This window comes from Ixodes scapularis, unplaced genomic scaffold (assembly GCF_016920785.2).
Source record: "Ixodes scapularis isolate PalLabHiFi unplaced genomic scaffold, ASM1692078v2 PGA_scaffold0__279_contigs__length_252992795, whole genome shotgun sequence".
Classification (NCBI taxonomy): domain Eukaryota; kingdom Metazoa; phylum Arthropoda; class Arachnida; order Ixodida; family Ixodidae; genus Ixodes; species Ixodes scapularis.
In genome coordinates this window covers 8,053,217-8,080,231 of record NW_024609835.1, presented here as the reverse complement: position 1 = coordinate 8,080,231, position 27,015 = coordinate 8,053,217, and the positions used below count along the sequence as shown (strand labels likewise).

The 27,015-nt window shown below is 48.2% G+C and overlaps 1 protein-coding gene across 1 annotated transcript in view; it reads right to left on the bottom strand.

Moving 5' to 3' along the window:
* LOC115314598 overlaps positions 1 to 10,299 on the bottom strand; it is a 36,769-nt gene extending 26,470 nt beyond the window's left edge. Inside the window, exon 1 of the mRNA XM_029973722.2 lies at positions 10,034 to 10,299. The gene's annotated coding sequence lies outside the window, so the exon portion shown is untranslated. The remainder of the gene's footprint in view (positions 1 to 10,033) is intronic.
* Between the last annotated feature and the right edge of the window lie 16,716 nt (positions 10,300 to 27,015).

The following is a 27,015-nucleotide window of genomic DNA, read 5'->3' as shown; positions in this document are numbered from 1 at the left end:
ACGTTGGTGCCGGTCGCGTATCGGCATCGCGTATCACTCCGCGAGAGCCGCACACGCGAGCAACGCGATCGTCGTCCGTGTCGTCTGCTTTACATACCTTGAAAACGGATGTCCCAAAACATCGCTCGCGTTATAAAACACGGGATTGTGCTGTATCCAGTTGATACACACAATGTTCAATGACTTAGAAAGCTTTCGGTTCGTTCGACTTTGGTCTAGGATCTATATTTTGCGAACGCAAAGCGGAAAATATGTTCCCCCCCGAAACTCGGCCCTCTGAAGGCCGCTTTCCCGAACGAAGTTCGGATCCAGTTCTGCGCATGTGAGCACTCCTCCGCCAATATGGAGATGGCGGCGGAAGGCAAAGGAACGCGATACTCTGGCTCTGCAAGCAGGGCCTATACAGTTACTCTAGTTCCATTAGGATGACCACTTTCCTGTTAGCGAAATGCGGGACACGCGTGGCGGGAAAGGGGGGGGGGGGGGGGAGGAAATTTATGAACACGCACACAACGAACCGGTGCTCTGTTAACCCATTTATTATCCTGTACTGCTTATACACCTGCTAATTGTATTGCAGCAATTAAGGTCAAATAATTTCCACTACAAGTGATATTTTTAATGCCAAACATGTTATAAATGTGTCGAAGTTTAGGACATAAAAATTACTTATCATAACTCAATGCATCAGATGGAAATAATAAAGAGTAAATCTTTTACGGGTCATTGTTTCCTGTCAACGCTTACATGGTCCTGCATGAAATTTTAACATTACGTTCTTTTTCGATCGTTGCGAGTGTGGCTGTTTTTACCAAAAGAAAAATCCACAGCAACTCTTTCGCATTTACATAGCAATTTGAAAATAATTATAACATTTTGTATTTAAACGTTTGGCGAGATATTTTTCTTACGATATTTTTCCACCAAAGGGAGAGGCACAACGGCGCATGCGCGTCGGTTCTCCTGCAAAAACAACGGTCGCTTCCCGCAATGCTTGGATAGAAAATGGCATACCACTGCGATTCCCATGATTACCAGCGACCTCCGCGCTTCCCCGTGCCCCATTGTTCGGCAGTGTCATAAGTTGCAGAGTGAATTTTACGATAGCGTGAAATGCGGGACATTTCGAGGATTTCGGAATTTCTCGCGGGACGCGGGACACGAGCCCTCAATGCGGGACAGACCCGCGAGTCGCGGGACGAGTGGTCACCTTAAGTTTCCATTGAGCGGTATACGTCAAGCAGTAGTTCTTCAACCGCCGGCAGGATGGCGCTGCCATGAGATAAGTAAGGTTTTGTGTATTCGGATAAATCTGAGAAACTTTGAAAAACACTTGCCGGTAAAGTCCTTGTGAATTCAGTTTTCTCTGATAAACTTCAACCTTCGAAATCAAGATTTAAAAAAAGAAAGAAAAGGTGGTAATTTACTAATAGGTTAGCTTCACGGTCATTAAGGGATATAAAGCACAGGCCACTCCAGTGTCCTTTCAAATCTCAGGCTACTGTGTATCCCCAAAGAGGCCCGTTCACGACAACGGGACAATTCTGCACCAAGACATAAGCCACGGTTCCAGTTTAAAGTATGAAGCCTACGATTTGGGCTTGCTAGAGGTAAGAAGGGTTCTATGTCATAAAACTGAAAGCTATAAAAAAAACAAAAAAACTAGTTTCCAAGTGATTATGTCCCGGAGTTTTTTTTATTTTTAAAGTATCAACGTTTATTGAAGGAAGCAATTTTTTAGTTTATCAAGTTTAGGCAAGTTTAATTTAGGACAGTTATACGATGCCAATGGCAAGGGTGCCGACGCTGAATCCAACTGGATAATTATTATTTGATACCAGCAAGTTCTAATAAACTTTGCATACTTTTATGTCCGGATATTTTGATTTTTGTTTCGAATTTTGAATTGGAAACACAACAATATTAAACTCCGAATTTCCAGATATTGGAAGTGTGGCAAAAATGAACTCCGAACAACTTTGAATATGAGGCAAAAATATAAACTACGAAAAACACCTTCCAAATTTCACGAAAAATAAACCCAGAAAGCATAAAATCCTAGACATACGATGTCGGTCGTGTGTTTCGGATAAGTTTAAAGAGCACTGTACATCGCAGTGCGGATTGCGCCCATTTGGTTCCTTTTGGGCGGGGGTCTTCTCAATCGCTCGATCTTAGCGCATTGTGCTCGGGACAGGAGGCAATAAGTTCCCGCCAAAGAAGTTTCCCACCAAAACTTGGTAAGCAGTGAAAGCCTCGGCCCTAGCGAACCAATCCGAGCGTCGAGGCGAGGCACGTGACACCGTGTAGCGTCCTAGCGTCCCGATGTACTTACGAGTCCCTCTGATTAGGGAGTTTTCGTAGATCGTCTTCGCCGTCCCGCAAGGCCCTCCGCAACCCGCTACGATAGCGGGAACTCCACAGTCAAGGCTATCGGCGCGCAGGCGCAGTAACAACTTCTTCGTTGCGGAACGCTTAGCGGAGGGGTCAGCGCGGTCTACGAAAACTCCCTATTGACTTACAATTACCCTATCATTCGCCCTTTTGCCAAGTTGTCCGGGGCCGGCGTGGAAGAAAGAAAACAAAAGCTGCACAGAAGGAGAGGGAAACAACAAACGCATGAGTGTTCATTGTTCCTTTCGGAGCGAAGGGACACGGAAACTGCTTTCGGTGGACGGTCCTCGGGGCACTATCGGTCCGACGTTCGCACCGGGTGGTCCGAATCAATTCGCGGCAGGAGGTCCGCCGCTCAGTCCGAAGTCGAGCGCGGCTGGGGCCGGCTGCTATGGAAACGAACCGGTCACGCCCAGTTGTCGTGTCCGACCGGTCAGCAGACGGGAATAGCGCGGCGTCACTCGAGGACGCGGGGTGACTTTGGCCTACGCCGGACGGGCGATCGATGCTCGCGCGACACGCGCTTCCGGGCGTCTCTGCTTTTGTGAGGGGCTCCGAGCTGTGCGCGGTCGTTGCGACCTCCCAAGGACGTTCTCGCAGAATCAATCGAAAGAGATCAATCGGCTTCCGTCTTCACACCTATTGTGCTATATGGATGTACCTAACCGTTTTCCTTTCCCGACCAGGGACGGAAGTCGATAAGCCGACTGCCGGACAAACGCTGACGAAGCGCTCGTGTCCTTACTGATTGCACACTAATGCCGGCCGAACGTCTTCCTTGAGTACATCCGTGTTACTTCCGGCGGTGGAAAACATCACGTGTTCAGGCATCGAGGAGAGGTTTGCACCGTGATATGAACGCGCTCTGTGCTTCCCTAGAGAAACGATTAACGCAAAAAGAAGCGGCAGAACAGAGAAAAAAAATAAAAATTAGACGCTACGTTTTAGGCGCCCTTACTTTGCCGCAGCGGGTGGATGTAGTTCCGGTGTTTGGCAGTTATTTTGCCGCGAGCTGGTGCCAGGGCCGGCTCGGCGCCGCGTGTTCCAATTTTTCTCTTCTTTGCACGCTCCGTCTGTTGAGTCTCACACCCTGACAGGCTCTGAGAAGATCCCGGCACATCTCATTATGTGTTACCACTGCATTTGCCCCGAGGCAAATTTTCGACTTTTTGTTTCGGCGCGGTACTGGCTCAAAAACGAAAGAGAGACGGAAGAATCCAACACCGTTTTTCCTTTTTTCACGCTCGGAAAGAACCTTTCTTTTATGTCTGATATCGGGGACGGACGCAGGTACAGGAGTGCGTGAACTTCTTCCTGTGGACGGAACGAGAAATGGCACAACAGTTGCCGACACACGTTACGCAGTCACTCGCGATCGAAGCGATCGTTTATTACTAAACTTAATCCCTAGTTTGTTTTCCTTTTTTGTTTTGCGCGGGTACGTTCTTCTTCTTTTTTTTACTATAAACTTTGTTGATGGGATGACTGCCAGAGTCGGATGACTACGTCTCTCTTCTTTGGCGTTATTGGCAAACAGATGGTTGAAACACCGTGCACACTGATCTATATTGTAGTAGGATGGATCGCGAATTCCGAGCTAAATGGTGGTACAACCGGCGGTCATTGCTCGACACCAGGCATTATATTACTTTAGAGAGAGAGAGAGAGAGAGAAGTGTTGAAAGGAAGCCTGGAATATTACTTTAGAAAATCCACGCACAATGCACTGCGCGCCTTGCATAATGGAACCCGGTTGGCTAAAGAGAGGACTGGCATGGTTTCGGTTTCGACAGCCCCTTGACCAAGTAGATCAACTCAGCACTGCATGAAAATGTGTGTGTAAAACGTTTAACGAGAAAAAAAAAAGCAAACAGAAGTGGTCGCACTTGCGCGTGACTTCTTTCACGGGACTTTCCCCTCAAGCGTAATTCACATGGTGCGATTTTACTTGCGATGTCGCAATAGGCCGATCTCACCTGCCATTTTGACTACGCCGCCGCTGCCGCAATGCATCGAGGGAACTTTAGTCCTTCTGCAGGTGCGACAAGCTCCCTGGAGCTCTGCGCGTGTAGAGCACGAGACGGCACGAGCCATCTCGTGCACTGCCGTTTGCCTCCTGTGAACTAAAGTTATGGCGGCGTCACGCATGCGCCGAAAACTTGGTGAGATCGGTCTATTGCAATGTAGCTCGTGAGAAAAAGAACGAAAAAAAAGCATGGGAGAAGCTGCGGTGACCGTTGTCGCAGCTGCAAATTGGCAAGCAAAATCGTCCCATGTGAATCGGGCTTTAGAAAGCCTCCCTTCTAAATGTTCTGACGTAGGTCGCCCGACATCGTGTAGTCGAGCATTGTCAGTAAGATTCGGACTCGTCTTTCAGAGTCGCCAGCAGGTTTGATGCACTCCTCGTAGGAGCTAGGAGTGTCTTGGCCCAGCTGGGCCCAAGCATCGCTTCTGTGTATGGCGAGAGCCTCGCATTCCCAATTATCAGGTGTTGAAGTTTTGGGAGTGTGCCGTCTCCTTTGCATATTTGACATCTTTGGTCGCGGGGTTCGTAATCAGGGTTCCAGCATCCCTTTCTTCATGGTCTCAAATTTTTGAGTCATGTATGGTGTTGTTACGCCACCCGTACGAATTCGTCGTAGTATCACAATTTCCTTGCGTTTGAAGTGAGCACTCGCTCATATAGCATTCATTCACCTCCGTGAGAGCGAACGTTGAAATATAGACCTGGCTAAGTTTAGCGAAGAGTAAGGCCTGCCGAGTCCCATGCCTCTCTGACGGACTGGGTCCAGGTTACTAAAACACTCAGTGGGGAAGCTAACCCTTGAATCCCGGGCTTGAAACATGAAAGTTGCTTTATATGGCTGCTGCTAGAGTCACTGAATGTTCCCAGGGTGCGGAAACTCCATGGCTCGAGGTGCCAAGATGGTGGCTCAATCTTTTTATTTACTGTGGTCACCATGAGTTTTACAAAGCATCATTTCGCGTAAAAACAAACGGATATAACTTTTTCCGTATAAACGTTAATCGTAGATTAGTACAAAATAACAGGCGCGTGATGTTTTCTAAAATCTTTAATTTACAAGGTTTTGTGGCAAAATTGTTATTGTTTTATGCAACCATGTCTCCCCGGCCATTTCAGGCAGCGCGTCGCGATCTTGGTGCGTTCTAACTTCGGTAGCAAATTGCGGCACGTTCGCTTGGGAGACGGGGGTTGGCCATCCCTGAAACCCCTTGCACCATTTATGTTTCGTCGCCAACATGACCGATTAAAGCCAAAATAAAGCAATGGCAGACGCTATCGAATGCGATGCTCCCGAACCAATATAAACAGCCGTGCAGTTCCCCGCTGCGGAAAAAATGGCGGCGTTGCGATCGCCAGTAGCTCGGCAGGCCCTTCGGCAGTTTCCCAACTGAACTGAATGGTTCTAGTAACGTTGGCTATTAGCCCCGAGAGCGAACACAAGCGTCGCTGCGATCACCGCGCCCTGATTGGGTGAGGTGTACAGTGACGTCAGGGAGAGGACGCCGCTCCGCGATCTCGCATCCGGCTCGCTTCTTTGCACCGGTTTCCTGGTTTGGCGTCGTGTGCCGCAAGCACTTCGAGGAGCGGGACCTCATTTACCCGGTGTACAAGACGCTGGGTTTGTCCGATATTGACGTGCTTCCGTACATTTTATAAGCCTTCCTGTCACTACCTTTATATTTGGGTTACAAACCCCGAAAGCTATCGGCGGAGGCAATTCCGTCGATGAACCTTCCTGTCCGTCCACACGACACAAGGCAAGCTTGCGAGGGGTCGGTGAAGCGGCGGCGTAAGTGTTTCAGACGCTGGAATTCTGATCCTTGCATGTTCATGGTTTAGGAGAATATTACATCCCGCTCTGCAGGCATTTGAAATAGCATTTATATTAAGGGTCTTTGGTCGGTCGGCAAATTAGCTCGTGACCGCCACTCTGCGCGTGCTACTCTGCATGCGCTGGTTCGCCGATATTTTAAAGGCCCTGGATCTGAAGGCCTTTGAAGTGCTCATGGAACAGGGTTGTTTTACATAAATGTAGCTTCTTCGTGAATAAATGACATAGCTCACACACGTATGCAGGCATGTTTTATTTTTTAGAAGGCGCAATATAAACAAGTCGACAGATACCACCAGTGGAGTCCATTGAAATACTATCCGAATCCAGCAAAGGTCAAATGCGAGCAATGTATATAATAAATGTTCCTTAATTCTTTCTTTACTTTGCCCCTGCACTTGGGCTGTCTCACTTGTGATTCTCTCTCCATGGCCCAGACTGTATTTAACATGTTGGTCAGGCAGCATTAAGCTTTTCTGCTTCGGCGATCTTGTTTAAAAACAGATACGAAAAAAAGGACACGAAGTTGTATACATAACCTGCCAATCCATTCAAACCGTCAGCAGCATTTATTGTGCGAGACGTTAATCTATAGGGATGGTCCTGCAAATGTGGCCATATTTCTTTATTTTCATATACCACCTGCGATTCATGCGTTGCCTGCCCTGTCAACCAAGCCTGAAATGTTGCTTGAAGTTTAGCCTGCAGCTACAGGCCATGCCTCAATAAAGCCAGATATTAAAATTTACAACTCCTACGAAAAACACGCACAAAAAAATTAAATAGAAGCGAGCACGCCGACAGCTAACGTCGTCACAGCCTCCACAGGGCAAGCGCGGCGAGTCAGGGAAAAATTCTGTCCTCGCCGTGACGTCACCCCGTTTCGCCGTAAGGGGGCGCCACGCAAACTTCTCGGGGCTAATAACGTAGCGTCACGGTACTGAAGCTCCGCACTGCTGGAAGAGAACGTGGCTTTTTTTTTTGTCCCATCCGGAAGCTGCGCCACTTTTGAAAACGTAGCACGTACCCACATTTCATATACGGCGTGAGTCAGTGTCGCCATACAAGGACAAACCGACCTCACACCCTGTAGGCACTCGCGTCTGCTCTGCTTCTTGCTCGCAGTCCGCCTCTTGCTTCGTGTGCGCACTGCTCGCCATTTCGAGCACGAAGACAACATACCCGCGATTTACTTCGAAAGCGCATTGACAGTTGTTAATTTTCGCCACTCAGGTCAGTCAACGATAAGGGCAGCATTCGCCGCAACAGTGTATTGCAACCATTTAATTAAAAAAAATGGCAATCGCTTGTTCGCGTTGAGACAACCGCGCTATGTACACGTGTGGGGTCACATCTGCGGATCCTTAGTTCAAGGAAAACTGCGAAATCGCAAGACGGTGTCAACATTTTGAGCGCATACTAATCTTGTATTTGATTCAAAAGGCAAGGCACAAGGCACTAAACACGAACGCTGGAACATTAATATAATCCGCGCCTGTGTGAATTCTCGTTAAATGGCCGTAAATAGTAAAGGTTATAGACACAAATCTTTATGACAAGGTAAATCGAAAGATTAAAACGTTTTTTTATTCCTAAATATTAAACTCTTTGGCACCAATAACGCTGCTAGCCAAGCTAGATGAGAGTGTCGACGATTACCGTATTTCAATGTTTCAGAATAATTTCGAATTTCACGGCTTGGTTCGCGCTGAAAATGTGGCGTGATTTTGGAACGGTTTCATTTTTCAAGACTTCTTTTGCATAAAAATTATTTTATTCGACACGGTTCAGAATAGCATTTAGAGAAGAAGTGACGCGTTATCAGAGCGTTTCTTTCGACACAAAAGCGATCTCTATGCTGCTTCTTTTCTGGAAAACGCTCTTAAGTAACGCTATAAAAAATTAAAAAAAAAAAAAACTCATTGTGGAGTTTGGAAAGGTTTGCGAAGTCCCCCAACAAAAGTAAGGCCATAGAGGGAAAGGAGGCTCGTCGCGAAATGGGAAAGTGAGAAACTCTTACCTTCGGTTTCATCCTACGATGTAAAGCAACGCACGCTATGAGCCATCTTAGCCAATTCAGTGCTCCAGGAGTGACACGTGAATTCACGCTCCGCGCGTCGCTCCGCACAGCTGAAAGTTCACGTGACACTTTCTGAGCTTTGGATTGGCTGTGGTTGGTCGTGGCGCCCGTTGCGGTCCATCGTTATGGTGAAACGGAATATAGCTCGGAAGCGAAGAACTCCCCACGTCTTTGAGCGAGGAAGTTACAGTGTAGAATCTGTGTTCGAGGACAAGCCGCATAATTTGCGTACCTACTTTTTTTTTCTTTTTACCTACTTTTTTGCCGTCAGCTTAACCTGATGATATATAGACTCCTCCCGCTGCCAACCACCCCTACGCTCACAAACCACACTTCTGATTTTGTATGCCGCCCAAAAAGGGCACGCTTGATTCTCAACGACGTCATTGTGCTGGCTACGACCAACTGCACTCCTTCGTGTTTTATTCACCGGGTGACCTTGTTCTAGTATGGACACCACAAAGACGAGTCGTATTCTCCCAGAAGATGTTTCGACGCTACGCCGGCCCATATCGCATCTTTGCACCAGGTAACGACGTAACTTATACGTTGCTCAACCTTTGCAATCGTCTCAGAATCCAAATAGAAGCTGACCTAAAATCGACACCGTACACGTTATGCGACTCATGCCTTATCAACTTCCACGAAACGACGAGACGCCATTTTTTTTTTTCTGGAGGGGAGTAATGGTACGGAGAAGAAGAAATCCCGATAACCACAGGACGAGTGAAGTAAGGACGACAAAGCTGGAAGCTTTCCGTTCCGGACAAGAACCAACATTTTTCTATTTTTTATTTCTCTCAGTGCATACCAAACCATTTTCATTATCACTACAACAAAATGCTGGGCTTGTTGTTCTCGAAAGCTTGTATAACTGTCGCACTTTAATGCTGTCGTTCCAAACTCTTCTCTTCTAATGGCAGTTTTTATTAAAAACAATTCCTTACAAAAGAAACTGCTGAAAAAAGTAAACACGCTTCCTCGTCTAGACAAAAATAACTACGATCAATGTCTCTACCCTCTGTTCTAAAATCTTAAACCGGCAAAAAAAAAAAAAAAAAAAGGAACGGATAAAAGAAGCATTGAACGAGGATTTCCAGAAACAATCTCGGAAGTAACTTCATCCTTAGAGCCCGAAAAAAAAAAAAGATCGTTTTCGCGCCGCTGAACCACCGCCGGATGAGGGAATAAAAATATCGATTAAAAGTAACCACGCTTCTCCATCGCTGTAGTGCAGAGCAGTGAGGCAAAGCCAACGCGTGCGAGGAAGCCGGCACGCGCGAGTGACTTTGCCGCGCTGAAATTGCTCCCGGTCGCTTCACGTCACCGTTGTCTAAAAAAAAACCGAAGAGTACGCAAAATCCTCATGTGGATTCATGGGGGCTACTCTATTTTCATCGGATGCCGTGTAGCGAGAGAGGCGCCCGTGTTCTTCCGAAACTGCGCTCAGTTCCTGGTTTACGAGGAGAAAAAATGTACCTTACTAGATAACAGAAATAATAAAACACAGAGAAAACAAAACACAGACGAGTAGACATTCTCTCAACTCACAAAGAAAAGCCTGCGAACCAACTTTCTCTTCCTTCATCACTACTTTCTCGTCGATCCCACCGTCAACGCACGCCTGCACTGCGGTATTTTTTTCGGCAGCGGCGGGCACGCTCGCACGCACGGGAAAAGAAGTAGTTTCAAGCGCGGCTTACCTCTGCGGCGTGGTCTTGGCGGCCCTTGATTGATAAGGCGGCTGCGCTGTCCGTCACTGCGTCCGTCGACGGATTCTCCCCGCGGGACCTCCCGTGTCGAGTTTCCGAGCTCGGGTCCCGGGGCGCAACTCGGCACCGGCCGCCATCGATTGGCTGCGGAGACATTCGCAGGAACCCTTGGCGCCGAGGCCGACCGGAGAGTAGCGACACCCTTCGAAAGCTCCCACAAACTAAGGTTCAGCGCTCATGCTTCTGCTCGCCAACGTGTTCAGGCTGTAGTGCAGAGAAAACACACTCTAAAAAATAAAAAAAAAGGTGCTTGCTTTATTTTAATTTTAGGGATGAATTTTTTACTGAATGTATTGGCGCAGCATTCTTCGGTGTTTGTGATGGATACAGCAGGTTTTTTGTGTTTGGTTAGGAAATGGTATTTTATTCAAACTCTGTCCTTATTTGTGTGGTGGTGGGCACGTCTTGGATTTCTTGTTTCTTCCGAACACGAACGCCGATCGCCATAACACCGAATACATTCGTGTTCGAACAATTAACACAAAGACCCCCCCCCCCCCCCCCCAAAAAAAAAAAAAAAAAATGGCCAGGACAAATCTCGCCAATTTAACGTTTACCCGCTAAGTGGCGCAATTGTAGAATGTCGAGCTCACAATTACGGAGTCGTGGGTTTTTATTCCGGTTTTAGAATTTAATTTTTTTCTTCGCAATTCCCAACATTGTTTTATAGGTTGTCCTCTGATGGGTGGTGTTACGCATCTCATAACACTTTACACGGGGTTCCGTCACATATTTTTTTATGGATCGCAGCCCTTAAGCGCATTCTGCGTCAAACGAGCCGCCGCGTGTCTAAACTCGGAAGAGTGCCCGAGAGTCTTTAGGGTGGAGCGAATATTCAGGTAAAGCGCAAAGTATGCCCGCCAATTTGGCGCCTCAATGTGTCCTTGAAAAGTACGATTTAGCGTTCGGTTTTACATCGACGCTTAGTATCTTCTCTGAAGCAAGCAAAATGAAATGTACAAATGGAAACACCGGACATTGACGCGCACTTTCCAGTCGCACTAAAAACGAGGTTGGTCGCTCCTGTCGGGAGGCTACGCTGCCCTACGCATATTTATTTCTTATTAAAAAAATACCATCGCCTTTTTTAAAAATGTTACATATACTAAATATTTTAGGGAGTCACGCGGCTCACACATCGTACAAAAAATAAAAATAAAAACAACGCTGTTTGATGCAGACATGATGGCAGAATTAGTATCTCCGGACATTTTTCGATCATGTTCGAAGCAAGTGTGACCGCGATCTCCCAATCACGACTCGAACACTGGCTCATATAGTCATTTCATTGTGGCCACCTAGAGTCAAAGTAAAAGCGAAAGCGTATAAACTTTCTGCCGACCCGCCGCTCACATCTGCCACATCTCCTCTGGTGCCACCTGTCGATAGGAGCAGCCAACCTGACTGTGGGCCCTACACGGCCTTCCGAGTCGGCACCCGGGATTCGATCGAAAACTCCGATCTTGTTTTCCCTAGAAAAAATGACAACGCACAGATATTTGACGAGGTAGGCACTAAAGTAATCTGCGATGAATCTTTTGAGTTGTGAAGGCGATATTATTTCCACAATTCTTTCAACGGCATCCGAATGTCTCTTTGGCCCCGTACTTTTACGACGAGCAATAACGGTGGTCTATGGAGCGTTTCGAGGAAAGATAAGAAAATTCCTGTCTGTAGGGCTGTTGCTTTGGGCCAGGGGGTAAGAGCGTTACCGCTCATTCACACTGAAAGCGGATCCGCGTTCGCAAAGCGGTTGGGAACACGGTTGTATAAAGATCCAGTACAATTGCACGCGCACTCGATGACATCGAGTGCGCGTGCAATTGTACTGGATCTTTATACAACCGCGTTCGCAACCGCTTTGCGAACGCAGATTCGCTTCCAGTGTGAATGAGCGGTTAGACGCGATCCTGTAATGTTTGCAATGAGCATAAAGATGCACTGTAGTATTCGATCACGCACGGCCATTTGCAAGCGCGTGTAAGCACCTGCCCACACGCGGTAGCAAAGCGTATGAAAGAACTGCGGGGAGCGCGAGTTCGTCTGCTTCTTTTGCGGGAGTTGTGGTGACGTCAGAAAGACGCCGAGCTCTGATTGGCTCTGATTGAAGAATAGTGGGTAGGCCTCTAGGCTGCTTGCTTTGAGGTCTACCCACTATACTTCAATCAGAGCCAATCAGAGCTCGGCGTTCTGACGTCACCACAACCTCAGCAAAAGAAGCAGACAAACTTGCCCTCAACCTAAAAAAAAAAAAAAAAAATGAAAACCAGAGAAATGCGGCTTGCGCTTTGTCCTGTCCAAACAATAATAATGCTTTTCTTGGCGTCTTTAGTTCTTATTATTTGCAGGGAATGTATATCCACCAATAAAATTCTGCCAGCTTGGCGCACGCGAGCAATGTGAGAGAGCGTCTATGATGCACAGCTGAAACGCGACCAAAAAAGATTCGATTTTGCATCTGTCGGAAAATGCCAGCTCTTATCTTGAAGCGATCTATGCGGCGCTGCCATCGACGCTTGAACGAGCAATAAAATGAAGGGTGGGAGAGGATGAGGGAAGAGGAATGCCTTGGGTGTCAGAGCGCTGTGCACACTCGAAGCTCATGTCGCCAATAACGCCGAAAGCACAACTTCGCGGCTTTCATCGTATATCCAAGTGTTGAGTAAAGAACATCTAAAATTACTTGAAGTAAAGTACAAAGTATATTAAAGTAAAGTAGTGAGTACACCGGGCGCAATGTTTTTCAGGTAAAAAAACTGCAACTACAATATACTTACAAAGTTAAGCACATGTACTTTTTAACACAATATTTCGTGATGCCCTTTCATTCCAATATACAGTGTTTTTTCTTGTTTTTTTTTAAACTGGTACGCATTTCCCTTGGGGTAAATCAAGTAGGCAGAGAGTTGTTTAATACTACCGTCAGACGGATTCATTTACAGTCACTTCAAGCCAGTGCACTTCAGCGCGTCGAGTGCCCCTTTAAGTGCTTTCCTTCTACACGGCAAAATTTACAGTCACTTAGAAATAATATAAATGACAATGGTAAAAGCAAAAATCACGAAAATTATTTATTATACGCGCAAATGGCTCAATAATATTTTTGTATCCTTATTAAAATCATATTACCAGACGTTACTACGTTAATACAACGCTTTAGGACAATTCGATGAGTATACTGAGCCATCAAAAGCCGAGACAAGTATGAAGCACATATTGTATCCCACACCTGGAAGACGTTCGTGCGACGGAGGTCTTCCAGGCGGTCTTGCCGCAGTTTCAACACAGCAAAGGTCTCCTGGTCGGGCCATGGGAAACTTGGAGTTCGCGGTGCTGTGGCCGACTACATACTACAATCCGAAGCTGGTGGTTTCGCGCTCAAGCGCTACCTCTTCGACTCGTCTTTGAATATCAAGAATGGGCGCCGAACGTTGTTGCGCAATCAAGTGTAATGTGTACGTCGAAAAAGCTTAGAGTTAGACTATAGCCGTCTGTTTTTTTCTGCATGATATATTACTTTATGTTGGCATAAAACAAGTGCACTCATAATAGTACTTCTCTTAAAAATACTATCATTTTATGGAGTTTAATTGTTCTCCAGTAGACTGAGTGTGTAGTCTCTACACACTCAGTCTCGTGGATCTAGTGTAGCGATTTCACGGACCACACTGAAAGTCGAGTGCGTTCTTCGTTGAGTGGCACTAAAAGGTACCGTGTGGCACCGCACGAGTGAGAGTAGGGGCGAAGTGCACTCGGTTCAAGTGACACTAAATTAGCCAGTCTGAACGGGGTACTCCAAAAGCGAGCAACCGATAAAATGCGGGGAAATCGAGGGAAGGGAAAGTAACGGAGGGAGGAAGGAGGGAAGAGACGAAAATATGAAAATGAAAAGTCAGGTCGACATAGTTGTCTCTGATTTGAGAGGACTATTCAACTTCAGTCTCCGTCAGAAACAGTGAAGGATTAGAAACGTTGTAGTTTTCGCTGTTCATGGCGAATGACTCTATAAAACGTGGGCTATCATAGACTTCCACTCCTCTCTTAGCTACTTTCCCTTTCCTCGCTTTTCCCGTATTTAATCGGTTGTTCGCTTTTGGAACTCCCCCATGTCCGTTGTTATGCTTCGTTTGACCTTAAGTCCAGACGCTTCCGACGCTACGATCTAACGGGGCCAAGCGTCGAAAGCACACCATCATTTTTTTGTACGTGTTTTATCATCGCTGAACCAAAAATAAACAAAGAAGGCCCAGTGACTACTTGCGCTTTCGACGATGCTGGGTTGGTCCCATTAGCTGAAACCAAGTATAGTTGAAAGATGTCGTGGTGTCGTCTTCGTCTTGTTTATTCGTTCTTCAATCTTGACCCGCACCAACCCGCTCTTCGTCGATTAATAGTTGCTGGTTATTCGGCCAGGTTACGTTACTCGGGGCGTCTGGTGTTTCCGGTTTGAACCGATGAACACCGATAAAAGTATGAGCAAAAAGTGAGTGCAGGGACGAGCTGGTGTAAGTTGAACACAATTGCGAGAAACCCCGAGGCTGGGTAAAGTGAGAGGCGGAAGAAACACACAGGTCCCTAGAGACTTGGTGTTTGCCCTATTCCTTATTTTACACTAGTCTCGGGGTATATAATAGTTATGACAAAACATGTCAAATAATTTATATAAATGTTTTTTTTTTTTTTTTTTTACAATAAAGGTTGGTTTATTAGAGCAGGATGGCACAGCTGATACGCGTCGGGGGAAAAAAAAAAGGCCCCGGGGGGGGGGATGTTCATCGTCGAGTTGACTTTCTTTTCTAGTTGTCAGATATCATTATATATTCCTATGTTGCGCTTCAGGGAGCGAGGTCAATATAAAAAAAAAAGAAAAAAAGTATTTTGGAAGCGGGGCTTGCATTGTAGATTCCATTCGTGTTTCTATTAGTGACTGTGTTTTCTCTCACGCCTGAAACCAATGGAATTGGATTGTTTTTATTGTCCAATATATCTCGCAGATTTTAATTTTATAATTGCTAAGGGAATTTTCGGATCTTCGAACAGAGAGCATGACGAGATTCACCCATTGACACCAGAATTCACGCCCATCCATATCGGTCTCGTATATATTTGTCCATACCTGTTTAATACTTGTTTTTTTTTTTTTTATGGTGGTACACACTTGTGTGACAAATCTAAATTCCATACGTAAGTTTATCTTGTAACATCTTAGGTCTAATCATCCCAGACAACACACGACGTCGGGCCAACATTGGTATTTAATTGGCGAACAATGGTCCAATATTGGGCCAATGTGGCCATCGTAGAACCAATATTGGTGGTACACTGGAATATACTGGCCAACGTTGGGCTAACTTGACCAACGGCTCACCAACGTTGGTATTCGATTGGCTTAGGCTGGCCAACATTGGCCTACCTCAGCCAATGGCTTACCAACGTTGGCAATCGATTGGTTTAGACTGGCCAATATTGGCCAACCTCAGCCAACGGCTTAGCAACGTTGGCAATTGGGTGGCTTAGGTTGGCCAACATTGGCCTGTCTTAGCCAATTGGTTACGAACATTGGTAATCAATTGGCTTAGGCTGGCCAACATTGGTCTATGTTAGCCAATGAGTTGCCATCATTGGTAATCGATTGGCTAAGACAGGCCAACGTTGGCCAGCTTAAGCCAATCAATTACCGACATTGGTAATCGATTGACTTAGGCTGGGCAACATTGGCCTGTCTTAGCCAGTGGCTTACCAATGTTATATATAATTGGCTTAGTTCTTTTAATGTGCTGATCGCGCACGCTGAGAACAATCTCTAGCTATGCCTCCGGGGGGAACGATTCTTGTTTTCACACGCAGAGCAAGTTAGCAACTGAATTAGAACGCTGTATGCATTGCGAGCTGTAGCAAGTTTGAACGTCCACGCAGAAAAAAAACGTGTTCGGCGACAGGTTAAAAATAAACGCTGGGGAGGAGGTCGACTCCTCCTGATCTTTTGATCTACAAATATGGAAAGAGATGGGAGGAGCTTCTACCACCTGTCACCGACTATAACTAACACGCGTCTTCCCAAAACTGATAGTTATGCGTAGTAAATTCCACACGAAATACAAAATGCACGCTTCCTTCGATTTGTGTATATGTTTATACGGCAAAAAACATAGTGCCTCTTCTCTTATGCCCACTTAGCGACGCAGCCGGGAAACCTTTCCAAAGAGGGGGGGAGGCAGGGTTCAACCCCGAAATTTCCACCCGCCTCCCCAACCTAGGACACGGGTGTATTGTCAGCTGTATGTGATCTTGAAAATCTCAAGGGAACCCGCTTTGCTGAGCCGCAAAACGCGGCCTATAATTCAGACTGAACCGGACAAAATTAAAAAATAAATAAAAAGCACTAATAATTTTAGCTACGTTTGACTGCGTTGCCGCAGCAAGACACCAGGACATCCCTGCTGCTTATATCGCGTGCCAAGAAGATTCCTTGAATTGGATTCCACGCTTCATACGAAGCACAGATGTGCCGGTGACTCGCTTTCGGTTCTCGCCGCAACGCAGTCAAACGCACTCAAACGCAAGTGTCTGAACCGGCCTTTAAGCGTGTTTCACATGCAGCGATTTTGGCCCTAGAGCGGCGCGATTTCTGCCGTCGCGGCGCTCGTGCCGCTTAATCACTGGTGCTGGCCAGAGCGCCGCGACGGCAGAATCGCGCCGCTCTTGGGCCAAAACCGCTGCATGTGAACTAGGCTTTTCACATGCAGCGATTTTGGCCCTAAAGCCTAGTTCACATGCAGCGGTTTTGGCCATAGAGCGGCGTGATTTCTGCCGTCGCGGCGCTCTGGCCAGCACCAGCGGTTGAGCGGCACGAGCGCCGCGACGGCAGAAATCGCGCCGCTTTCTGGCCAAAATCGCTCCATGTGAAACACGCTTTTAGCGTGTTTCACATGCAGCGATTTTGGCCCGATTTCTGCCGTCGCGGCGCTCGTGCCACTGAATTGCTGGTGCTGGCCAGAGCGCCGCGACGGCAGAAATCGCGCCGCTCTTGGGCCAAAACCGCTGCATGTGAACTAGGCTTTAGTCTGGTGTGATGAGCGATCCCGCGACCAGCCGAAGAGGACGAGAAAGAAGACGACGAGGTGGGGGCATGCGAGGAGCGCGAGAGGGGATTCGGGCGGTTGACAAAGGACGGTGCAGACGCGACCAGGCCGGAGCTCCGTCGGCGTGACCAGACGTCAAGAGGCCCGACCCACAACCCACTTCTCACGCAGTCCGGGCGCCAACCTTCCGGAGGTAGACAAGACTGCATGCGTTGCGCAGTTGAACACCCGCTGCCACTCCGTGCCACCGTTCTGGGCCTGACTCAAGCCTTCGGCCGACGCCCAACTGCCTCGTCGCTACGTCCTTCGGCTTAGACCTTGGCGGACACATGGTCATAGGCTGCCACCGGCGTACGGGGCCTGATTCAAGCCTTCGGCCATCGGTCAACTGCCTCGTCACTACGTCCGGACCTCGGCCCTGACGTCGTAGACCCCTGATCATCGGCTACCACGGGTGCTACGCCGCAAGGACTGAAAAGTCGTGAGCGAGGGACTTTTTAGGGGACACTCAAACCTTAACATTTGTTGAAGTGCTGCTTGGGAGTGTGCTTTACTAAGACCAATGTGGGTTTGAAAGCGGTGATCTTTGACCTTTGGATCTTTTCGTAGATGCCATCAGTGCGAAGCTAACAATTGAAGAATCGGCAGCTTAAAAATGGTGCTGAAGTGGCTGCCAGGGTCTTGCGACAGGGGAGGCTGCAGGAAGAGGCGTTCGGAAGCCGTAATGGCTCCCCAGCCCCAGGACTCGCCCCAGGACCTTCCCCAGGACCAGGCATAGGCTCCCCGCTGAGCTTCCTCCCTAGCCCCTTTCAATAAAAGTCCCGAAAAAAGTATTAATTGATCTTGAATTAGTCATTTGCTCGCCAGATAAAATAGTGCACAGACAAAGCATAGGAGGACCTTGCCATTTGTGCCCAGAATGTTTTTCTTGCAGTGGGCTGCTAATAAGAAACAGGCCAGGGGTTCTTAAAACCCAATATTGGAATAACCAGGATTTAAACACATTTCCATGATTGCATAGCCAGCATTAAAGATATGGCATTAACACTGGGACATGCCAATGAATCAGCTTGACTGCCGATAACGGCCTATTCAATGATTGAAGTTGTATAGCAATGATGGCATAGCCATTGAATTAGTGTGAAAGCCAAAATTGGCATAGCCAATGACACAGTGTGGATGCCAACGATGGCTGAAATATTGGTTTAACGATGGCCTAAAAAAGGTGCCAATGATGGCTGGATCATTGGTTGAACGATGGCCCAACATTGGCGCCAATGACGGCTGGAAGGTTAGTTGAACGATGGCCCAACGTTGGTGCCAATGATGGCTGGAACATTGGTTGAACGATGGCCCAACGTTGGTGCCAATGGCTGGGCCAACATTGGAAGAAGTTGCGCTCGGCCAGAATACCAATGTTGGACTAACCTCCGGAGCCAGCGTTTGCCATTGTTGGCCCAATGTAGGTCCAACATTGGTGTGCTGCCTGGGATGTGGTTTCCCAGAGCGTGACCCCTGCATATGGCAATTTGCAAATTCCTCTTTCTCGTGACAGGATCCTACTAAGCACCACCATCTGTTAATATTTTCTCAGTACTCAGAATATGATAAGCAAAGGCTATATGAGGTGCTACTCAAACTTTCCGAAAATTTAAGTATACCGCGTAAAAGAGTAGCGCTACGGACTTCCATCTCTAGGTGGCTCTGGGTGCATCTTTCAGCCATTCGTTTGGTAATGATGCCTTAAAAAAAAACGTTTCTTTTTTTAAGTTTTTTTTACCGTGTTTTTGTGTTTGTCTGAATGTTAAAATGGCGGAAGTTAAAAGACGAGAAATCTGAAGTAACGTTTGCTGCAAGCTCAACAAGACCACGACCAAAGCCCACCGAATGCTAAAGCCTTTTTTTGTGAGCAAACGTTAAGATAATCAAGAATAGTTGTGTGATTTAAACTTTTAAAATGTGTGGGTTCCTCTTTGTTCCTCAAAACACTGTGCTTTGTGAAACCCACTTCGTAGCCCGCTGTTGAAGCGGCTTGTGCCAAGCCTTTCTGATAGCTCTCAGTTGGGGGAAACAAGCTGCAACAGAGTAAATCCTTAGAAAACGTGTTTATAAACTCGTACGCCAAAACGCTTAGCCTCCGGCAAGATTCAAAATGTCGAGACTGGCCCTTTTGACAGGGTCACAATTTGGAGTCCCGGGCTGCCCAAATAGGCAGGTTCACAGGAAAAAGAGACTCCCAAATAGAAACAAAGAAACAAAGTGCACAGGTGGCAGGTCCACCCAAGAGGGCCAGAAATCTCCGAGGGGCATGCGCTCACCTTTTGCGTGCGGGTCGCTCCCAACGTGGCGACGCCCGCGGGCTGCGTGCATAGCCAGGATCCGTGAAACACGTCGTTTCACAAATCGGGCCGAAACACATCCATTCAATGCTGATATATTTTTTGACCGTCGTAGAAATACGAGGTTTTATGTACCTGCTTAGACTGTGAACGAAAAGCTGCGATGTTTTGAGACGGCTAAGGAGAAATGCGAGTGGCAAACAGCCTTATATGAAGAAGAGGCTGAACGCTACCGCAGATGCGCCTCGCTCATTGTGAGGGACATTGTGACAAAGAACATGACCACCGTACGCCCCTGCCAACTCGCTTAACTTGGCCCTTGCGTTTTATCTTTCCCTGAAGTAAAACCCTGGTTAAAAGGGCGGCCGTTTGACTTCACTATAGAAATCCGAACGAAACCGCAGCAGTTGTTGATAACATTCGAAAACTTTATTAAGTGCTTCCAGAAATGTAGAAATCACTAGAATTTTTGCATACATACCTGAGGTGCCCATAGATATGATGACCTAAAGTGAGTTTTGTGATAAGTCTTTCATTGGTATCACTGCGTACCACCATTATCTTTGATGGCTCCCTCCATTCCAATAAACCGGCTTAAGTAAGCCTCTGCAACCACTACTAGCGATGGCTCGCGTGGCTAGACCGGGCAGTGTGTGTCAGATTAAACCGAAACATCGTTGAGACAGATTGCACAGTTTCTGTCCTCACAGTCTTCATGTTTTTACAGCGAGCAACTTTTTAAACGTGTGGGTATCTTGCATCTTGATTTGAAATGAGTATATCTGAAAATAAACCCGACAAACTTTGATAGGCATAAATATACACCCAAAATAAACGTTACAATATTATTTCAAATAACACCCAAAATAAGTATGTTGGAGTTCGAGGAAATAGAAACAAGATACGCCAAACTCTCTCGTAACCAAATCTGAAAATATATATGCCTCTTACAGCAAAAGCAACACGCTACGTTTCCATTTTTTCGTTTTAAGTTACAGTTCCACTTTCTGCAAGAATGTACAGCGACGGTACGAGAAGTGTAATTCATTTCTGAAAGATGTACCGAACAAACGTCCTTACTTTTTTGTTTTGTTTTGAGGCTCGCGGGGGGCAATTAGTAGAAACAATCGGTCGAAGTTGCTGCATTCAACCTTCCTCGTTCGTCATTTCGGCGGATCGTGAAAGAGTACTACAACACGACTCGGTTCGGTTGTGAAGGGAGGTCTTGGACATGTAGGTTACAAAAGTAGCAGCAGTACTCATCGCTCTTTAAGCAGGCGGATTTCGTTACTCATCCGCGCAACATAACGACTCCTTACGTGGTTACCATAGGCAAAATATAACGGATTACCAGCGACCGCGTTACTTGAAACTCAGCCCCCAGCGTGCAGCGGCCGAGCCACCCCCCGAAGCCGTTTGCTTCGAGCAAATTGAAGCCGACGGCCGTCCATTGGAGCGCGCGCAGCAAGCGCAGGAGCGAGGGCGCACAATTAACGCGGCGTTCCATCGAGGCCGGCCACGACAAGCGCCGAGGGGCGGCGGTCTGCCTGCGAAGCCCCTAACGAGTCCCGGGTCACAAACCTGATTTGAGGAAACCAACTGCGCCTAATGAAAGTGGCCCGCGCGCGTGTCGGACGACAGTGGGCGGCCGATAAGCCACCGCGGCAACCGCCGCCTAACGCAATGAGGCAGCGGAAAGACGGAAAAGGTCGCCTCCCGCTCCCTTTTGGGGCTCCGGGTCGAGACCGGGGCTTGGCCGGGGGAGCCGACACGGCGATCAATGCTGCGCCTGCAATCGGAACTCGGGCAGTAATCAGGTCCCGCGCTCGGGAAGCGTCCGGGGGGACTCGGCGCGGGAGGACGTCTCGCGCGCGAGGGGTTGCTACCCGTCCAAGCGAAGCCCGTCGACGTCTGTCGGCTGATGAGCTCTGACTGCGCGGCATCGACGACCCCGATGCCCACCCGCCGAGGGCCTCCCGTCAAACGACCCAACCTTTAGCTCTCCGAGATGCCCCCGAAGACGAACGTGCACGCTCCAACGCCCGGGAAAGTCAAGGCTTAGCGAACCGTTTCGAAAGAAGCTCGGGTGTTTGACCGCGGGAGACGAGAACTTCACGTTCCTCTCCCATTGAAGCGCTAGCTTCGGTAGAGCTCCCTTACAGAGGCGCTTCGCAAGACGATGTCGTGCCGTCGAGACATAAAACGCGTGTGCAACATCGCCGCGAATCAACGCTTATATGCACTGTACCAAAACCTTTTATACACAGGGTGTTTCACGCGAGAGTGACGCAAATTCCTAAGATTTAATTTAAGGTAAAAGGATAATTTTCTCGGAACCGCATTACTCGTGGTGGTGGACGTCTCGAAATGCACGATACCTACTAATTAGTTCAGTAATTCACTAAAATGACTCATTCACTTTTTAATCAGTGAAAATAAATATACTGTTTCAGCTAGAAACTTGCTGAGCGTCACCAAAACCCATAAATCAGTTATTTTCACAAAGACTGAGCGAATGAGAAGCGTAGTAATGCACTAAAGTTACCACTCGTGGAGCAGGTACAAGGCTGACGGTTGCAGTAAGGCTCCCGCGCGATTTTAATGCGAAAGCAGCAACTGAATGTCCCATGGAGCGAGCCGATGTCATCAGCCTTAAAGCCGCGCCAAAGGCCATCTAATCTCCCTTCTCCAAGTGAAGCCGGCTCTGAGATTTGAAACAACGCGAAAAGCCTTGCAATACGGCACCTAGCTTCCCCCATCTAAAGGAGCGGTTTGAAACTGATGGATTTCGGCTTCGGTCCCATTGGCTGGCGCGCGTCATAGTTTCAAAAAACGAGGCTCCCATTGGCCGCTGCGAGTCAGTGTCAACGACCTCCACCCGATGGCGCTGCGTTTCCGCGAGGCGGCGACTCCACCGCTCCACTCCCAAGGTCAGCGCGCCGCGGAGAGCTAGAGCGCGCTCGACCGTCGACACAAGTAGGCCGCAGACGGAAAGGGAACGGAAGAGCGGCATGCATGCTTTCGCATTCTCAATTCATAAGAAGTGCGTAGGTGTACCGCGAGCTTTCTTTTTTTTTTTGTCTCTTATGAGAGTCCTAACCATATACATGCTCCACGAGTGAAGGCGATCGGTGGCCGAGTGGGCTAGTGCACATCATCTCAAAGCACACGGAGCGAAAGCTCGCACTAGAGAACCCAAGGGTGCTGGGCTCAATCCCCACCCCTGCCCGTTGTGATCTGGATGAGCATCGTACCGGCGTGTGGTCGTGTATCACTACTGTGTGGTGCACGTTAAAAAACCCAGGCTAGCGGTTGTACTGCACTGACTAAATTGCTCATCTACAGCTGAAATACAAGTTGCCCATTGGGGATGACTAACTTCCGGCTGTATGAACCTACCCAAGAGCAAAGAAATGAGCTGCGCTTCGGCACTCCGTTCCCCAAGATTGTTGTGGGCGCTGCCATCTTGGTTTGCATGTAGAGCAGACGCAACTGCTGATCGTCATGACTCAAAAGTGCGACTTCCTCAGCATTACATTCGGTGTTAAAAAGTTCACGTGATATTGCTTTTAACTGTTTAAATATTTGTGGAGGGAGGAAAAGCGTTTTCTGTGATCTCAAATAAAGCTTCAGATAACTGGAACAGGTGTTACTCTGAAGCGTAGCTCATTTAGTAGCACTTAACACACCAACAACCCAAACTTCGAGGTACGCGAGCATGTGGCCCCGAACAGTGCTTGCACTGCACAAGTACGCATGCTTGGCAGAGAAGCTGAAAGTCCGAAGCTCGCTCTTGTGGCATCTGCCACGCTAGCACTTAAAGGGGCCCTGCAATGACTTTTTTTACTAATTTTTAATTTGCACCGAACCTGAGCGCACTGAACGTAGTAACTTATTAGGGAGTTTTCGTAGATTGTTTTGGCCTTTCCGCAACGCTATCCGCTACTTGCTACGAGACCCGCTAACAGAGGCCTAGCGGAGACTTAAAAAAGTGCTTTCGTAGACCGTTCTCTGCGGACTACGGTTCTGCGAATATGACAGCGCCACTAGCGGTCGTAAAAAGCACTATATAAAACATTAAAGGCATACTATTACTGCAACCATGTATTTGCTTTATCAGAGTGCCTCTTTTCAAACACAACACATGGTTAATTTACGATTATGAATGTTAATCTTTTTTCTGGATAAATTCTTCGTAGCACATCTTGCCAGCTTGCTGTAATCGCGCTTTGCTTAAAGCCAGATTCAGTTCGGCCAAGCCAATGAGCCAATCCTCTCTTTGTCATCTCGCGCTCTTTTATGTTCGTGGGCGCGTTCTCCGCAAATTCCCGGAGATGCAGCGGCACAGCCTTCTCGAGTATTAACTTTTATTGTCCAGTTCAAGTTGGAGGGAGGATGTATATTTGGTGCTTTCGGAACCGCCTAAGCTGTGTTATGTTATTTCAACGATGTGCGCCACTGGTACGGTGTAGTTTTGGAATTTGTATTCTATAAACGGGGAAACACTATTGTTCTTTTTTTTTTTAAGGCACTACCGACTGTTGATCAGCAAAGAATTTTGTCTTTAGTCTTTAGACTTTATTTATTTGGCTCTGGAGAGCCGCGGCACCGCGGAAAGGCACCAGCTCGTACCACGGAGGCCCGCGGTGCCGCGTCTAGTGAACATTATAATGTCATGAGTGTATACATGCATAATGACGACTACATGGATTGTTGGTATTGGGGAGGATGGCAGTCCCATTCGCAGAAGTCCAGATTTCGTGGAGGCGGGTTGGGCGGGTGAGAAGCGAGCTGGGGGATCTGGTACGCCGTTCGATCGGTGCATGAAGGAGCCTCTGAAACATTATGGCGCTGTTGCTCACTGGGGTCCACTGCGGTCGAAGCATCAGGTTCCAAGGAGGGAGCTAGCCCAGTCAAAGTAGAAGCTGCGGCCTCCGAGCCACCAGGGCTCAGATTAAGGCACCGCCGTCGCCCGGTGTGTCATCCTCTCAACGTCGTCGTCGTTGTGTTCTTTATTTATACGGGTATATATGTATAAATAAAATAGGATAGATAAAAAGACACACAATCGAACGGCCAGCGTATATCGAGATCCGCTATTTTGTAAGGCGCCTCCGCAACCACGTCCGCAACTCCGCAAGGTCTGCGCTAGAATGGCGCATGCGAAGTAGTTGCGGAGGCGTTGCGGATAACGTAGCGGAGGCGTAGCGGAGACGCCAGAACGATCTACGAAAACTCCCTAATGAAACCTCTCTTTTCTCGAATTTCGCTTTATTTTAAACGTTATACGCAAATTAAAATTACAAAAACAAGCAAAAAACAACCTCCTTCATGACGTCCTTGGTTGCTTGAGTGGCCGTAAACTAGAGGAGGGGTAGTGAGCTATGCGACTACTCACGGCTGCCGCACTCCGTGTTGACGGCGCGAGAGGGCGCTACTAAAGCATGTTCTGTATAGGCTGTATGCAGCGTGCAGCCAGGGCGCCACTAAAACATGTTCTGTATAGGCTGTATGCAGCGTGCAGCCAGGGCGGCTCACTTTACATTTACTGCGCGATTAAACACTAATTCGGCATGACACTTCATGGGCCACAAACGACAGCAAACACGGGGTAAAGATCAGTTCAGAATGGGAGCCACTTCGCGCTGCCATACCGCGAAACGGCCACACCGCCAGACATAGCTACTCGCCGAAGGCCTTTGGAACGCTCGGAGCCGGTCGGATCCTCCAGTCCCTACGACCGCAGCGCCGCCGCGTACATTCGGTACCGTTCCGTGTCGGCGCCTGATCCCACTACTCCTTTCTAGTATGCGCCGCCTTTTCCACCGCTTGGTGGCGGGTATGTCGACGGGTCATTTCTTGTTTCCGTAATTTATAAACTGCATTTGTTTCTTTTCTAACCCAAAATACTGAACAAAAACTACTTTTACACATAATTAAAACGATTCGCGCCACTTACATTTTGTATTTCGACTAAAAAGAAGCTTTTAGTGGCTCTGACCAGTAGTAAGTCCAGGACCAAAGACGTCACATTTCGCGCGCTTGCGGTACCGCGGGTCGCCCCCGTCGGTGGAGAAGGTTTCCGCGGCGTTCGGTTAAAATACGACGCACTGATATTTAGTTACTCTCTCCGCGCCCGGTGGCTTGCCCGAACCCCAAGAGACGTGGAAACCGCAAAAATGGTAGACGCTTAAATATGATTGCAGGGCCCCTTTAAATTGAAACGGAGTGTTGCGGTAGGCTTTTCTAAAGGGAAGTGGGACAGGCCGTAGCCTCCTTTATTCCTCAAAGCCCGTCAATTCCTTGACAGAGCCATGGAGCGCCCAGCCGCCGGAACAAGGCGAGGAGCAGCGCTGAATGTTTAGTGACATGGTAGCGCAGAGCTACTTGTCGGGTTTCCCCTCAGTCAGCGCCACGCGGTGGCATGCGGCCTCTCCGCGAAACACATCTGCGTTCGGATGCTGCATTACCTCCTCGCGAACAGGTTTGGCGCAGTTTGAACGGCTGGATGACCAGCAACCTTGGTGGCGTCCTAGGAAACAGCGTGAAAACAGGCGGGGACGTCCCGTGTGTTTCTTATACATCCTCGTATGTTTTCGCGCCGTTTCCTGTGGTGAATTCCCACCATCTCGCCCAACTATTCATATTTCTAACCTTGGGTTTTTGAGAAATGAATTGAGAGTGATGGGAGCCGCCACCTATTGCCACGCAAGTCGCAGTTATCAGGCATTTGCCGCCGGTGGCAGAGCACGCCGCAGGTCGTCCGTACGATGCAGAGGTCTGCTCAATATCTGTCGTAGCTTGTTCACTAAACATTTTTAGAGCGGCAACATTTTTTTTCCGGCGCTGCGAGACGTCTAAACTGCCAGGGGAGTAAAGGGCGGTTCAAACAGACTCGGAATACGGAACCCGGGAGCCGGAACCCGTACTGACGTAATCACTTCCGGCTCCCGTATACGGGAGCTGAAGTCACGGTTGGATTTGAACGGCGCGCCCGGCGCGCGGCACGGGCCCCCGTATATACGGGAGCTGACGTCACGGCGGCTCCCCAGGCAACCAATCAGCGGCTGTCGTCAAGCCTAATCGCCGGGCAGCCCGGGCGCGCGGCGCGGCCGGCGCGGCGCGATGGCGTCGTCTCCGCAGGATCCCGGCTACGAAGCTCGAATTGCCTCACTTATGAACCTTTGTGTAGTAAGGTGCGTCACAAATGCAACAACTATCAACTGGCGTCGGCTGACTACTTTCGCGGCTGCGCGTGAGCAGTACCTACGGAGCGTGAAAAAAAAAAGAAGCGAAAGGCCGTCCGCGACCTCCTGAAGCCTCGAAAAATGCTCTGCGAGTATGACACCATCGTGAGACAGATGTTCGAAGACACCGATGGCCGGGAATTCTTCGAGTGCTTCCGAATGTCACGAGCCAGGTAGGGTGTGCAGCTTTTTATTTTGGATTAGTTTCATGTTATATATCAAGTGGCGTTCCACATGGGCCCGCG